The sequence below is a fragment of the Balaenoptera physalus genome, assembly GCF_965194825.1.
Source record: "Balaenoptera physalus genome assembly, chromosome: 1".
NCBI lineage: Eukaryota > Metazoa > Chordata > Mammalia > Artiodactyla > Balaenopteridae > Balaenoptera > Balaenoptera physalus.
In genome coordinates, this window is record NC_138882.1 from 86,414,201 (window position 1) to 86,431,705 (window position 17,505).

The 17,505-nt window shown below is 39.3% G+C and overlaps 1 long non-coding RNA gene and 1 pseudogene across 2 annotated transcripts in view; one reads left to right on the top strand and one right to left on the bottom strand.

Annotated features, from left to right (window-relative positions):
* The window catches only part of LOC309667443 (late cornified envelope protein 2A-like), a 345,865-nt pseudogene that overhangs the window by 95,543 nt on the left and 232,817 nt on the right, over positions 1-17,505 (bottom strand). The gene's annotated exons all lie outside the window — the stretch shown is intronic.
* On the top strand, positions 3,542-4,764 carry LOC309667612. Its single transcript, XR_014267840.1, has 2 exons — positions 3,542-3,618; positions 4,190-4,764. It is a non-coding gene; the product is annotated as an uncharacterized lncRNA (long non-coding RNA).

The following is a 17,505-nucleotide window of genomic DNA, read 5'->3' on the forward strand; positions in this document are numbered from 1 at the left end:
GAGGAAACTGAGACTCAGAGAGAGTGAGGTGGGGAGATTATTAGCATATCCTACCCCAAAATGTCAAACCTTCTCCAAACATGACAAACTTAGACCTGCTTACCCCAAACCATACAAGTCTTCCCCTGAAGAACCAGAACCAAAATCATAGCTCAAAATAATAACTTTGGGGCTTCCCTGATGGCACAGTGGTTAAGAATCCACCTGTCAATGCAGGGGACACGGGTTCGTTCGATCCCTGGTCCGGGAAGATCCCACATGCCGCGGAGCAAATAAGCCCATGAGCCACAACTACTGAGCCTGCACTCTAGAGCCTTCAAGCCACAACTACTGAAGCCCGCGCGCCTAGAGCCTGTGCTCTGCAACAAGAGAAGCCACCGCAATGAGAAGCCCGCGCACCTCAATGAAGAGTAGCCCCCACTCGCCGCAACTAGAGAAAGCCCGTGCGCAGCAACAAAGACCCAACGCAGCCAAAAATAAAAATAATAATAATAACTTTGCCTTTATTATAATTCATAACCATCTTCTAAACACCTTCACATTTGAGGCTCACTACACCCCTATGAAAGAGCCATCCCCACCCCTGCTTTTCAGATGAGTGCTGAGGTCTGGAGGGGTGGTAGGACTTGGAGAAGCAGGCACCGTGGCTCCAGGTCAGAGAGCCTCCACTAGGCCCGAGCAGCCTCCAGCCCACAGGCTGGGCCACAGGGCATCAGGCAGGGGGCAGCAGCCCCACACCCTCCTCTTCCTCATGCCCTGAACAACTCGTCCTCCGGATGAATCCACACAGTCTCTGCCCAGAGCCCACCATGGCTGCTGGGGGCCTGGCTCATACCATCAAGAAGGTGAGTGAATTTACAAAAAAACAACTAAGGCTCCAGGGTCTAGAGATGACAGAAAACAAAAAGAAAACCATCACCAAACAATAGCGAAAGAAGTATTTGGAAGTAATTTTCAAAATAAAAGAGTCTGAATATACAACAAAGTAATGACTTACAAGGATTTTTAATGAAGCGTATCTACTTCTAATCTGATGAGCATCCATCATTAAATTTTTATAAACTGTGAGAAAACAAACAAACAAAATAAAAGAGTTTGCTTTGGAAGACTATATTTTTCATCTCTAAAAAACTGGACAGAAGAATTGAACCAAAAAGTTATACATAAATTACAAATGGCCAATAAAATATTCTCCTCATAATCAATGAAAAGAATTCAAAACATAGCACTGAGACACCACCAATTAAAGTGGGAACGTTTTAAAATAATAGATATAGGGGTGGGGGCAGTTGCAGAGGCTGAACATTCATGGGAGTATAAACTGAACCACCTTTTGAGAGAGCGGTTTGGTCTGTGGTATGTAAGGGCCTTAACGTTATTGATGTTCTTTGACCTCACAGTTTCGTTTCTAGATGTTTATTAAGAAAAGTGTATAAAATAGTCACAAAAATAGGTTTAAGAGAATTCATGTGGTATGTTTTACAAAAGAAAAAGAAAGAGGCAACCCAGAAAGCTAAAGAGGGGAATGATTAAATAAGTAATGGCACCTCCATCAAGTGGAATTCTTTGCTACCACTAAATATGACGTGGAAAAGTTGAAGATTATTTAATGACCTTAAAGAAGTTAATTGTGAAAAGCAGGTAAAAAATAATCAGTATACTGTATACTGTATATAGACTAACCCTCATATTATAGAAAAATGTATGTATACAGGGACACTATAATGAAGTGATTAAAAGCCCAGACTCCTGAGCCAGAGAGCTTGGGTCTCAGTCTGAAACTGCCCTTAAATGCTGTGTGACCTTGGGCAAGTCAATTAACTGCTCTGTTCCTTGTTTAACTCATTTGTTATAGAAATAATAATGGTAACTTTCTCACTGATGCTGGAAGGACTGAATGAGTTAATAACTGGAACACAGTAAGTTATATGTGTTAGCTATTCTTATCATTGCTTACACATAGAAAAATGACTGTAAGGATATACAATCTAAGATTGTTTCTGGTGGGTGGTATTACAGTAATGTTTATTCTTCCTTTTGATATCTCAATTTTCTAAATTTTCTTTCATGTACATATAGTGCTTTTAATAAGAAAAAAAATATTGCTTTATTAAAATTAAAGAAATCTGAGACAGACTTCTTAGGAAAAAAGACAAAGAATAAAAGTCCAGACCAAGATACAAGGCATTGATGCCTTACTAAGAAATCAGGGCAGGGATGGGGGAGAACCGTGAAGTATGAAAAGCCAGGACAGGGAAAACCAGACTAGTACCCAGACGGTGATGGTTAATTTGTCAACTTAGCTAGGCTGTGGAGCCCAGTTATTTGTTCAAACGTCAGTCTAGATGTTGCTGTAAAGGTATTTTTTAGATGTGATTGACATTTAAATCAGTCAACTTTTATAGTAATAAAGCAGATTACGCTCCACAATGTGGATGGGCCTCATCTTATCTGCTGAAGGCCTTAAGAGAAAAATACTGAGGTCCCAGGAAAAGAGGGAATTTTCCTTCCAGAATGCCTTTGGCCTCTAGAGTACAACATCAACTCTTGCCAGAATTTCCAGCCTGATGACCTGCCCTGTGAATTTCAGATTTGCCAGTCCCCACAGTCGTGAGAGCCATTTCCTTAAAATAAACTCTCTATTGGTTCTGTTTCTCTGGAAAACCCTAACACACAGTACCACGTGAAGAAGCCAGGAGCATGCTTCTAACACGGCGCCCCCTCTCCGCAGCCTCCCAGGGGGTGGTGAGCTAGCCTGTAATTATCAGTCTATACCCTCTTTACCACCTGTCGGAACAGTTATTATTATGCTTAAAAAAAAAAAAAAAGGACCAATCAGAGGATTGTTAGTGCTGAAAGTATGTAAGAACACGAACACGGCCTTCCACATTTAAGAAAGAAAAGAAAAACACACATCACAGTGGAGCAGATTTGGCCCTTCCCCAGATAGGACCACCTCACACCTTGCAGGTTCTATGATTGATTTTACACACATGGCAGTAGTAGGATCAAAGAGAACCAAGCCAAGAAGAAGCCGCATTTTAGGAGGAGCCCCATGAAACATGCAGCACATCTAGAGAGAAATAAGTTCTGGGCAAGACGCAGACTGCACACCTAGTGCGCCAGGTCTGGGCCCGGGACCTAGAAGGCAGCAGCCGGGGCCCCCTTCCCCACTGCTCAGGACTCCAGCCTTAGCAATAGCTGCAGGACTTCTTTCTATTCAGATCTTAGGAACGGACAGCAAAAAGGCTTAAACAAGACGGAACCCACATTATTGTGTGAATGATTTGAACTTTGATAAAAATATTAAGGAAAATTGCATTCACAACAAATTACAAAACAATTTACGGGGCACTTCTGGGGTTAAGCAGAATCCCTCCTCGTTGAGGAATGGATGAACCACTCAGGCATGGTCCTCTCAGGATTTCCTTCTTGTGCTATTCTGGTTCTGTGTCACCCACTGAACCTCTTCTTTGTCAACATACCTCCAAATAGTCACATCCTTGTGCCATGAGCTTTTATAGAAATTGCAGAGAATCCTTTGGCTTTCTATTTGCAGTTGCTCGAAGTTCAGACTTTTCATCAACTGTAATTCAAATAGGACTTCTGGTCTATTTGGTACTGAATACAGAAATACATGTTGCAACTTAAGGAGATATATCTTCTACAGATGAACACACATGCACAGTCATAATTCAACTGTGTTACATTCTAGAAACTATAACAGACCTCCCTCACACCATAGAAGCCTCTGGTTTTTCTGTTTAATCACACCAAGCCCTCTTGTGGAAGGACTTTGAGACCAATCCTGAGCAGCTTGTGTTCTGTTATCATCAGTGTTCTTGACCATTTTCATAATTGACGTCAGACATCTATTGAGAGTCTGCTTTTAACAGTCACCAGGAAAGTCATTGAAGACTCATTATTTTATTTAATCTTAATTATTTTATTTTATTTATTTAATCACCATCCATGAAGGAAGAGGCATTATATAAACTCCATTTTTAAAGAAGAGGCAATGGCTCAGAGAAGTTAAGGGATTTGTCCTAAGTCACTGAGCTCATAAGGGATAGAGCCAGGCTATATCCTGGGACTGGTTGGCCTGTGAAGTCCTGTTTCCATTTTAACCAAAATAAAAAAAAGTCATGCCTGCCCAAGGACAAGCTGAAAAGAGAGATTCAGAAGCAAGGGGGGGGACCGCCACAGCAACAGTCAGCTCTACCCACCACCAGAGCCTCCCATCAAGCCTCTTAGATAGCCTCAACCACCAGAGGGCAGACAACAGAAGCAAGAAAAACTACAATCCTGCAGCCTGTGGACCAAAAACCACAGTTACAGAAAGATAGAGAAGATGCAAAGGCAGAGGGCTATGTACCAGATGAAGGAACAAGAAAAAACCCCAGAAAAACTACTAAATGAAGTGGAGATAGGCAACCTTCCAGAAAAAGAATTCAGAATAATGATAGTGAAGATGATCCAGGACCTCGGAATAAGAATGGAGGCAAAGATTGAGAAGATGCAAGAAATGATTAACAAAGACCTAGAAGAATTAAAGAACAAACAAACAGAGATGACCAATACAATAACTGAAATGAAAACTACACTAGAAGGAATCAATAGCAGAATAACTGAGGCAGAAGAACGGATAAGTGACCTGGAAGACAGAATGGTGGAATTCACTGCTGCGGAACAGACTAAAGAAAAAAGAATGAAAAGAAATGAAGACAGCCTAAGAGACCTCTGGGACAACATTAAACGCAACAACATTCACATTATAGGGGTCCCAGAAGGAGAAGAGAGAGAGAAAGGACCAGAGAAAATATTTGAAGAGATTATAGTCGAAAACTTCCTTAACATGGGAAAGGAAATAGCCACCCAAGTCCAGGAAGCGCAGAGAGTCCCATACAGAATAAACCCAAGGAGAAACACGCCGAGACACATAGTAATCAAAGTGGCAAAAATTAAAGACAAAGAAAAATTATTGAAAGCAGCAAGGGAAAAACGACAAATAACATACAAGGGAACTCCCATAAGGTTAACAGCTGATTTCTCAGCAGAAACTCTGCAAGCCAGAAGGGAGTGGCATGATATACTTAAAGTGATGAAAGGGAAGAACCTACAACCAAGATTACTCTACTCGGCAAGGATCTCATTTAGATTTGATGGAGAAATCAAAAGCTTTACAGACAAGCAAAAGCTAAGAGAATTCAGCACCACCAAACCAGCTCTACAACAAATGCTAAAGGAACTTCTCTAAGTGGGAAACACAAGAGAAGAAAAGGACCTACAAAAACAAACCCAAAACAATTAAGAAAAGGGTCATAGGAACATATATATCGATAATTACCTTAAACGTGAATGGATTAAATGCCCCAACCAAAAGACATCGACTGGCTGAATGGATACAAAAACAAGACCCATATATATGCTGTCTACAAGAGACCCACTTTAGACCTAGGGACACATACAGACTGAAAGTGAGGGGATGGAAAAAGATATTCCATGCAAATGGAAATCAAAAGAAAGCTGCAGTAGCTATACTCATATCAGATAAAATAGACTTTAAAATAAAGAATGTTACAAGAGACAAGGAAGGACACTACATAATGATCCAGGGAACAATCCAAGAAGAAGATATAACAATGGTAAATATGAATGCACCCAACATAGGAGCACCTCAATACATAAGGCAACTGCTAACAGCTATACAAGAGGAAATCAACAGTAACACAATAATAGTGGGGGACTTTAACACCTCACTTACACCAATGGACAGATCATCCAAAATGAAAATAAATAAGGAAACAGAAGCTTTAAATGACACAACAGACCACATAGATTTAATTGATATTTATAGGACATTCCATCCAAAAACAGCAAATTACACTTTCTTCTCAAGTGCACATGGAACATTCTCCAGAACAGATCACATCTTGGGTCACAAATCAATCCTCAGTAAATTTAAGAAAATTGAAATCATATCAAGCATCTTTTCTGATCACAATGCTATGAGATTAGAAATCAATTACAGGGAAAAAAACGTAAAAAACACAAACACATGGAGACTAAACAATACGTTACTAAACAACCAAGAGATCACTGAAGAAATCAAAGAGGAAATCAAAAAATACCTAGAGACAAATGACAATGAAAACACGACGATCCAAAACCTATGGGATGCAGCGAAAGCAGTTCTAAGAGGGAAGTTTATAGCTATACAAGCCTACCTCAAGAAACAAGAAAAATCTCAAGTAAACAATCTAACCTTACACCTAAAGGAACTAGAGAAAGAAGAACAAACAGAACCCAAAGTTAGCAGAAGGAAAGAAATCATAAAGATCAGAGCAGAAATAAATGAAATAGAAACAAAGAAAACAATAGCAAAGATCAATAAAACTAAAAGTTGGTTCTTTGAGAAGATAAACAAAATTGATAAGCCATTAGTCAGACTCATCAAGAAAAAGAGGGAGAGGACTCAAATCAATAAAATTTGAAACGAAAAAGGAGAAGTTACAACAGACACTGCAGAAATACAAAGCATCCTAAGAGACTACTACAAGCAACTCTATGCCAATAAAATGGACAACCTGGAAGAAATGGACAAATTCTTAGAAAGGTATAACCTTCCAAGACTGAACCAGGAAGAAACAGAAAATATGAACAGACCAATCACAAGTAATGAAATTGAAAATGTGATTTAAAATCTTCCAACAAACAAAAGTCCAGGACCAGACGGCTTCACAGGTGAATTCTACCAAACATTTAGAGAAGGGCTAACACCCATCCTTCTCAAACTCTTCCAAAAAATTGCAGAGGAAGGAACACTCTCAAACTCATTCTATGAGGCCACCATCACCCTGATACTAAAACCAGACAAAGATACTACAAAAAAAGAAAATTACAGACCAATATCACTGATGAATATAGATGCAAAAATCCTCAACGAAATACTAGCAAACAGAATCCAACACCACATTGAAAGGATCATACACCACGATCAAGTGGGATTTATCCCAGGGATGCAAGGATTCTTCAATATACGCAAATCAATCAATGTGATACACCATATTAACAAATTGAAGAATAAAAACCATATGATCATCTCAATACATGCAGATAAAGCTTTTGACAACATACAACACTGATTTATGATAAAAACTCTCCAGAAAGTGGGCATAGAGGGAACCTACCTCAACATAATAAAGGCCATATATGACAAACCCACAGCAAACATCATTCTCAATGGTGAAAAACTGAAAGCATTTCCTCTAAGATCAGGAACGAGACAAGGATGTCCACTCTCACCACTATTATTCAACATAGTTTTGGAAGTCCTAGCCATGGCAATCAGAGAAGAAAAAGAAATAAAAGGAATACAAATTGGAAAGGAAGAAGTAAAACTGTCACTGTTTGCAGATGACATGATACTATACATAGAGAATCCTAGAAATGCCACCGGAAAACTACTAGAGGTAATCAATGAATTTGGTAAAGTTGCAGGATACAAAATTAATGCACAGAAATCTCTTGCATTCCTATACGCTGATGAAGAATCTGAAAGAGAAATTATGGAAACACTCCCATTTACCATTGCAACAAAAAGAATAAAATACCTAGGAATAAACCTACCTAGGGAGACAAAAGACCTGTATGCAGAAAACTATAAGACACTGAAGAAAGAAATTAAAGATGATACCAACAGATGGAGAGATATACCATGTTCTTGGATTGGAAGAATCAATATTGTGAAAATGACTATACTACCCAAAGCAATCTACAGATTCAATGCAATCCCTATCAAATTACCAATGGCATTTTTTACGGAACCAGAACAAATCATCTTAAAATTTGTATGGAGACACAAAAGACCCCGAATAGCCAAAGCAGTCTTGAGGGAAAAAAACGGAGTTGGAGGAATCAGACGCCCTGACTTCAGACTATACTACAAAGCTACAGTAATCAAGACAATATGGAACTTGCACAAAAACAGAAACATAGATCAATGGAACAAGATAGAAAGCCCAGAGATAAACCCATGCACCTATGGTCAACTAATCTATGACAAAGGAGGCAAAGATATACAATGGAGAAAAGACAGTCTCTTCAGTAAGTGGTGCTGGGAAAACTGGACAGCTACATGTAAAAGAATGAAATTAGAATGCTCTCTAACACCATACACAAAAATAAACTCAAAATGGATTCGAGACCTAAATGTAAGACTGGACACTATAAAACTCTTAGAGGAAAACATAGGAAGAACACTCTTTGACATAAATCACAGCAAGATCTTTTTTGATCCACCTCCCAGAGTAATGGAAATAAAAACAAAAATAAACAAATGGGACCTAATGAAACTTCAAAGCTTTTGCACAGCAAAGGAAACCATAAACAAGACAAAAAGACAACCCTCAGAATGGGAGAAAATATTTGCAAACGAATCAACGGACAAAGGATTAATCTCCAAAATATATAATCAGCTCATTCAGCTCAATATTAAAGAAACAAACAACCCAATCCAAAAATGGGCAGAAGACCTAAATAGACATTTCTCCAAAGAAGACATACAGACGGCCAGGAAGCACATGAAAAGATGCTCAACATCACTAATTATTAGAGAAATGCAAATCAAAACTACAATGAGGTATCACCTCACTCCTGTTAGAATGGGCATCATCAGAAAATCTACAAACAACAAATGCTGGAGAGGGTGTGGAGAAAAGGGAACACTCTTGCACTGTTGGTGGGAATGTAAGTTGATACAGCCACTATGGAGAACAATATGGAGGTTCCTTAAAAAACTAAAAATAGTATTACCATATGACCCAGCAATCCCACTACTGGGCATATACCCAGAGAAAACCGTAATTCAAAAAGACACATGCACCCGAATGTTCATTGCAGCACTATTTACAATAGCCAGGTCATGGAAGCAACCTAAATGCCCATCAACAGACGAATGGATAAAGAAGTTGTGGTACATATATACAATGGAATATTACTCAGCCATAAAAAGGAACGAAATTGAGTCATTTGTTGAAGAGTGGATGGATCTAGAGACTGTCATACAGAGTGAAGTAAGTGAGAAAGAGAAAAACAAATATCGTATATTAATGCATGTATGTGGAACCTAGAAAAATGGTACAGATGAGCCGGTTTGCAGGGCAGAAGTTGAGACACAGATGTAGAGAATGGACATATGGACACCAAGGGGGGAAAACTGCAGTGGGGTGGGGATGGTGGTGTGCTGAATTGGGCGATTGGGATTGACATGTACACACTGATGTGTATAAAATTGATGCCTAATAAGAACCTGCAGTATAAAAAAACAAACAAACAAAACAACTAATACTAAACTTTCATTGGGTTATCTGTATGGAAATATGTTAATATAAATGTTTCAGACATTACATGAAATTTCTTAAAATCTTATATGTTCTGGTATAATGTTATAAGTTATAATCCTAGTTATTACTTTAAAATGTATATCTCGGAAATAACTAATTTTCTTGTCAACTGCATTATTATGAACTTTCATCAAATCTTTAACTGTGGTCATTTTTAAGTCTTTTGTCATTTACAGACAGCTCTGGGTGTACTCTGATGCTTTTGCAAATATGTTCCTATAAAAGGGTTTCATCTTCAAGAAATTCATGGAAAAGACTCTGACAAGTACACGTTTCTGGTAACTGACTGTACTGCTGAACTGAATGAATAAGCATTTTCAGAACTCTAATGAAAAACTGATGAACTCATAAAAGTGCTAACAAAAGATCAAGATGAAAATAAAATTAATTACATGGGACTGAGTGAACTGATGAGGATGAGTATAATTTTTGTGACTTTCTGTTTGAATTAAAAAAAAAAAAAATCCCACAAGGACTCAGAGGCAAAGAATATACAAATCAATTTTCACCGCAAAGTAAAGGAGCTGTTATAGTGGAGGATTACTGGACTGAATGTCAATATTATGCCATAGTTTGAGTGTGTTTCATGTTTGGTAATTGCAATCATTGTTGCTTTTGTTGTGGTCATCCATGTACAATGCTTGGTGTCAGTCTATTTATCTCTTGTAAAAATAAAATACAGTGTGTGTGTGTGTGTGAAAAAAAAAAAAAAGGAATGAGGAATAACTCTACATACTTCTATGGAGTGAGTGCTAGACTATCCGGTTAAGTGAAAGAAGCAAGGAAAAGAAGAACATGTATACAACCTATGGATCTAAGAAGGGGATACAAAGATATAAGCATTTCGTTATGTATTTATATAGTTGATTACATATATATGTATATACACATATATATGTATGATTATATTTCTTAAAGATGGAAGGATATGCCATAAATATACTTTAAAGATTATAAGGGAAGGATGGAATAGGGTGGAGGTGGCAGGAATAAATGCTAGATGCAGTTTTTGGAACTGTATGAGTTTCCTAAGGCTGCTGTAGGAAATTACCATGAGTGGCTTAAAACAACACAAACTTATTCTCTTACAGGTCTGGGGTGGGGGGCACTGGGCTAAAATCAAGGTGTTGGCAGGGCTGTGCTCTTTTGGGAGGCTCTGGGGGAGATCCGGTCCCAGACTTTGCCAGCTTCTGGAGGCTGCCTGCATCCCTGGGCTTGCAGCTCCTGTGTCTCCATCTCCAAAGCCAGCAGTGTAGCGTCTGCTCTGCTCTCTGACCTCCGCTTCCATTACCAGATTTTCTCTCTGACTCCCCCACTCCTGTGTCCCTCTATAAGGACCCTTATAATTCCATTGGGCCCACCTGGATTATCAAGGATAATCTTCCCATCTCAAGACCTTTGGGGACTTCCCTGGTGGTCCAGTGGGTAAGACCCCACACTCTCAATGCAGAGGGCCCGGGTTCAATCCGTGGTCAGGGAACTAGATCCCACATGCGTGCCGCAACGAAGATCTCGCGCGCGGCAATGGAGATCCCGCATGCCGCAACTAAGACCCCATGCAGCCAAAATAAATAAATAAATAAATATTTTTTAAAAAAAAAGATCCTTAATCCCATCTGCAAAATCCCTTTGCCATGTAAAGTAACATATTCACAGGTTCCAGTGCAGGGATTAGATTGTGGACATCTGGGGCCAGTGGCAGGGGAAGGGTGGGGATTAATCTATCATGAGAAACATACAAATATTTTACATATTTATAAACAAAGTTGAATTTTTCACAAAGCGATACTTGAAAAATGAAAATAAATTAAAACAAAAGATACTATGTATCCAGCTGGTGGCATCACCTCACAGAGAGGAAGTATGCCAAGTGACTTTAAGTGACAGTATTTTGACCTATACTATTCTAAGGGCAAAAAGGACTGCAAGTAAATCTTAAACTGTTTTTGGTAATCACATTGTTGATGGTAATGTTGACGTTTTGCTATTCTGAGACTGTTGTGTGTGTGTAATGGGATAAAGAAGATGAGCAATTATGTTTTTGTTGAAAGAATGAGGGTTTGGGCATGAGGGAAAGAAGACACAATGTAAAATCAATGAAGTTAAGTAAAAACCCTGTAGTTCCTGAAAAAAAAAAAAAAAAGAGTGAGGGTGGTATGATCAAGGATAGTAGTTAACATTCAAAGGGACAATCCCATAAGAGACAGTTTGTAGAGGAGGAGGCTAAAAAAGCGGATTCCTGTCTGATTTCAAGGTGGCTTGTGGGCCCAAATTTAAAATAATTTGAATTTATTCTATAGGCAAAAGAGAGACACCACAAACTTTAAGGCAGGGAAATGACATGATAAGGTTTGTTTATAAGAAGATGAACCTGGCAGCAGTATAGAAGGGATAGTAGGAAGATATCCTGGTGGTACAGAAAGACTGATTACAAAGCTGCTGGAAATGGTCAAGATGCAAGGTGACCAGGGTCAAAATCAGATCAGCAGTGCTAGGACAGAAGAGGGCTGGGTCCAGGAGACAAGTCTGCAGTAGGAGTGACAGGATAGGATGTGGTGGTCATCTGTGGATGAGGGTGGGAAAAAGGGGGAGAAATGAAGAATGACTACAGAAGTTCTTAGCCTGAGACACTCAAGAATGATGATGTTACTGATATGACAGTAGACAACAGGAGAAAAGATACTTCTCATTATATATTATAATGGAATCAGTTTGAACCTCTTAGGTTTCAGATGACAGGGATATCTAAATACGTGAAGAGATCATATAGGCAGTGAGATATAACGATCTAGAAAAAAAAAAGTGCAAGTTTGAGCATGTCCTGCAAAGAGATAGTGGTGTTTTTATAGGAGTGAACACACTGTATATGGCACGTGTCTGATATTCCAGGGTAATAACAATGATAAAAAGAGAAAAGTAGACCCTCCTCCCAACTTGGGCTGATATAACTAAATTTTTGCACCTCCAATGTCCTCTCTGTTCTCATTTACCACAGTACTTCAAAGACTACTATTAGTGATTTAATTATCTCATAGGCAGGTTTCTTCAATACTCAGAGATGGAATTCACAGTAACCAATGAGGTCACACTAAATCCTAGCTGGGCACCCTCCTTTTTTACACTCTTCACCTCTCCTGGATTTCACAGCCCTCTTACATATGCATATTCTATCATTCTCAGTTCAAGGATCACTGCTCTTCAGCAAATATATATATCAAGCATTGTTAAGTCACCATGGCAGACACAAGAACATATAAGGGATGACAGATGTATACAAGGAAAGTGTGATTTCCAGAAACTCTTCTGTAAAATTTCTGGTAGAAAGGACTAATATTAATCTAAATCTGGAAGTTGCTAATATAAGCAGAAATTAGTACTTAAAGAAGTTGTGAAATAAAGAGTAGAGAAAGAAAGATGGAGATAAGGGTGGATCAGAATATGATTATGAATGAATTAGACCATCTCATAAAGGATGGCTCCTCCTGAGAACGAAGCTTTCGTTGCTGTAAAACGGCCACTCTCCTGACCTTCGTTCGGCACCCTGCCAGCTCCTTCAGTCCACACCCTAACTTGTACTTTTGGCAAACTACGTAAGAAAAAAATCTATCCAACTATTCCTACTTAGTATTACCCAAGATGGAAATCTAGGAATGTGCTCTAAGGCATAATACCACTGGGAGCTTAGCTTTTTTTTCTTTATTTTATGTTCCCTATTATCATAAGATTCCATATAGAAAGGAAACTAAGGACAGAAATGTACCTTTTCTGAGATTACTCAGTACTCTCTTTGCAGTGCTGCATTGTACAGCCCTAAGACATGGCAGGCCAAAAGAGGGTCAGCATTATTGATAGTCTCTACTATCTTCAGAGAGCTTTATCTAAGTGTCATACAGCTCTTACTGCCTCCTGCACTGTTGAATCTAAAGATGCAGGAAATTCTTGGGTCCTCCTACAACCTTTGGGATATATGATAATTTAGACAAGGCTTCAGTGAGATAGAAGCTGATCTTAGGAGACCAATCCCATGACTCTCTATTATCTAGATTAATGATAGCTAAATTCTAATTCAACGATTCATCTAATCCTAATTCAATGATTCCATTTTTTCAGGTAATATTTATTCAGTTCTACCATTGAACAGGTTCTTTCATATACGTTGGAGATACAAAGATGAATAAGCTGTGGAGATACAAAAATCCATAAACTAGCCTCACAAAGATCACTTACCACATGAGACAATCCCATAAAATGCTAACTATAATTTAGTATATTACATGATATGTGTAGAACGAAAAGGACACAGTATGAACAGTGCTAAGGAAAAATGAAGGAAGGAGACCCTACATAGATTAATTTGTTCAATTAATTTGTTAATCTTCATTTGTACAATCATGCAACAGACATTAATAAGTGCCTACTCTGAGCCAGACTCTATTCTAGGTTTTGGGTTTACTGCAGATGGCAAAACAGATAAAATCACTCTCTCAAAGAGCTTATTCTGTTGGGGGAGATAGGTACTACACAAATTCCAAATGGTAATAAATGCTGTAAAGAAATAAATGTGTCAGAGTATCAGGAAGAGGAGTTACTCTGAGGAGGCATCATCTGAGCACAGACCAGAATTACAAACAGAAGTCAGCTATGTGGAGAACAAAGAATCAATAACCAAGTCAGAGAACAAGGTCTTCTGGAAGGTACAGGCTGAAAAAGACACGATATTCTTCTGAGCTGAAAACTCAGTGTGTCTTCAGCATGGTGAAAAAAGGGAGAATAGAGGTACAAAATGAGATCAGAGAGGCAGATGGGGATCCAATCACAAAGAGAGTAGTGGTAAGAAGTTGTCAACTAAGTATGATGAAAAGCTCTTAGAGTGTTTTAAACAAGAAAGTAACACTTTGATTTATATTTTTTAAACTTCAGTCTATTACTGTATTGATAGTAGATCATGGAATAAAGCAAAAAGAAAGAGGGAGACTAACTGCACAGTATAGTTGAAATGATGATGGCTGGGACTAGGTTGGTGGCAGTAAAGATGGAAAAAAGGAGATAAATGGAGGATATTTTGAAGGGAAAGTCAATGGGACTTGTTGATGTACATTAAAGATGAGGAAAACAGGAATGAAGGATGACTTCTAACAATTTAGTCTGACCAAGCTGTTAGATGATGGTGCCTTTTCTGGTTCCATTTACTTTGGTCATGTTAAGTTTGAATGACTACAAACATCTGGAAATTCAAAAAGGCAGCTGGATAACATCCATGTGCCAAACTGAGTGTTCATTTTACTGCTTCATACCTTAGCAGCATTTCGCACAGCTGACCTGTCCCTCCTGATTCCTCCTGGCTCCCATGACACCATGTTCTCATGGACTCCTCCTACTTCATTGTCACTACTTCTGGGTCTGCTTGGCTGGCTCTGCTTGACCTCTAAAGGTTGAAGGTCTCCACAATTCTATCCTTGGCTTTTTTCCTAATATAGCTACACATCTACTAGGTTGTCTCAACCTAGTCGTTTGGCCTGCCATCAGTATGTCAGTGAGACAGCTATAGTCAGTCCAGTGATAGTAAGGGACAATCAGAAGATGCAGAAGAATAGTCAGTGTTCCCCCATGATCAGTTTTAGTATGGCAATAGGGAATATGGATCCAGCACAAGAGGAAAACAAAACTCTCATCATGGTCAAAGAGGAAGCAACTCTAGACAGTCAGGATCTCAGCAGGGCCGAATACCCAGTCTTGGATAGTTTGGTTCTATGCAAGAAAATATGGGTCAAGTATAAGAGGACATGCATCCAATCACGGACAGTCAGGAAAGAGTTCCAGACATTCAGCATCATCTCATAGCAAATCATTACCTATAGAGTCTGGAATCAGTACAAACAGACAATGGTGCCTAGTATAGTCAATCTAGTGAGAGTGGAAGACAATCAGAAAACTTAGACAGTCAGCATCAACCCATGAATAGTCTGGGTGTGGCCATAAACAATCAAAGTCTGACAAAATAGGAAAACAAGGCTCTAGCCTTGTGCTAGACTCTCAGGACCAACATCTACCCATGGACAGTCTGGATCTACACAGGTAGAATCTGGGCCCAACACAAGAAGACATGGATCCAGCCACAGTCATTTAGGAGAAAGCTCCAAATACTTCTCACAGACAATCATCACCTCTGCAGTCTAGATTCAGTACAAACAGTAGAGATATAACTTTACTCAGTCCAGTGGTAATGAAGGACAGTTAGGTGACTGGATAGACAGTCACTCTATTCCCACAGTCCACCTGAATATAGGCATGGGCAGTCTGGATCTAGCACAAGAAAAAGAAATGGCTCCAGCCATGGACAGTTAAAAGATAGGCCAGGGACTCATCAAAGATGGGTATCCACTCAATCTGGGTCTTCCAATGAAGAATCTGTGTTCAACACATGGGAAAGAAATGGATCCACCTATGGACAATCAAAAGGCAGCACTGGAACTTCAGGGTCAACTCACAGACAAGCACCATTAATATTCTGCAGACATTAACAGTGATGCAGACATCAAGAGACACAGTTATACCCAGGCCAGTAATGATGAAATACAATCTGAAGATACAGAGAAAGAATCACAATAAACCCACTGGCAGTCTGAGTATAGACAAAGATAGTTGGGCTCCAACACAAGAGAAAAACAAGGATTGAGTCTTAGAAACTGAAAAGATAGTTCTATAAACCCTATGAACTCTAGGGCTTGTCAGAGCCAGACATCCACTAATGGTCACTCTGAATTTACAAATGAAATCTCAGGATCCAACTCTAGAAAGAGACAAACAGCCAACCATGAACAGACATGAGAGCTTTGGAAAATCAGTGTCCCATCATGGCCACATAAAAATTCATGAACAGTTTGGTCTAGTCATGAAGAGGCTCAGATAGAGAGTGAGGATTAATCCATGAAAAGTTTAGGTCCAGCATAAAAAAGAGACAAGTATCTAGCTATAAAAAGGAGATGGCAGTGGACATTCAGGGTCTACATCCACACAGCCTCTACCACTGTAAGCAGGAAACAGACATCAGTTATAATCAATCTAGTAATAGTAAAAGGCAATCAGGAGATTGAATAGACAGTCAGCTTCCACTCATGGTCAGTCTGAGTGTAGTCATAAGCAAACTTGGTCCAGCACAAGAGGAAGACAAGGCTCTACCAAGGAGAATTAGAAGACAACTCTAGACATTCAGAATGTCAACATGGCCAGACAGCAATTCATGGACATTCTGGGCCTACCCAAAGAGAATCTGAGTCCACTATAACAGGAAGACGTGTACAGTATTTGGCTATGGAAAATCAGGAGATAGCTCTGAATACTCCAGTTCTGCTTACAGACAATCTGCACATACAAGGTCTAAATCAAGTATAAGCAGACATTGAGGATCCAGTTATAGTTGATAACACACAATCAGGAGACTCACATAGAAAGTCAACATTAGTCCATGCATGGTCTGAGTATGATTATGGACAGTTGTGAAACAGGAAGTCAGAGGACGGGTTTATATACTCAGAGTCTCACAAGAACAGACACACACTGGAAGACAGGCTGGACCTACTCATGAACAGCCCAGATCTGGCACCAAAAGCATATAAGGTAGTTATGGACAATCAAAAGATAGCTGTGGACACTCAGGATCTACCCACACACAATCATTTACAAAGTCTGGCTATAGTATCAACAGAGAAGGGGGATCCAGTTATAGTCAGTTCAGTATATTGAAGGACAATCAGAAAACAGGGAACAACAGTCTTCACCTTCCCATGATGAGTCTGAGTATGGATCTAGTAGCACATGAGGAATAAATTACTCTAGCCATGGGAATACTGGAGATAGGCCAGGGTTCTATCAAAAATGGACATTTATTCAGAGGCAAGCTAGGTCTACCCATGCAGAATTAGAGTCTAACACAAGAGAAAGATATGGGTCTATTTATGGACAATCTGGGTCATCCCACGGGCAATCATCATCTACACAGACTGGATCTGGAATAAGCAGACGACAAGGATCCAGTTACAGTCAGGCCACTGATAGTGAAGGGCAATCAGAAGATTCAGAGAGAGAGTCAGAATAAACCCAT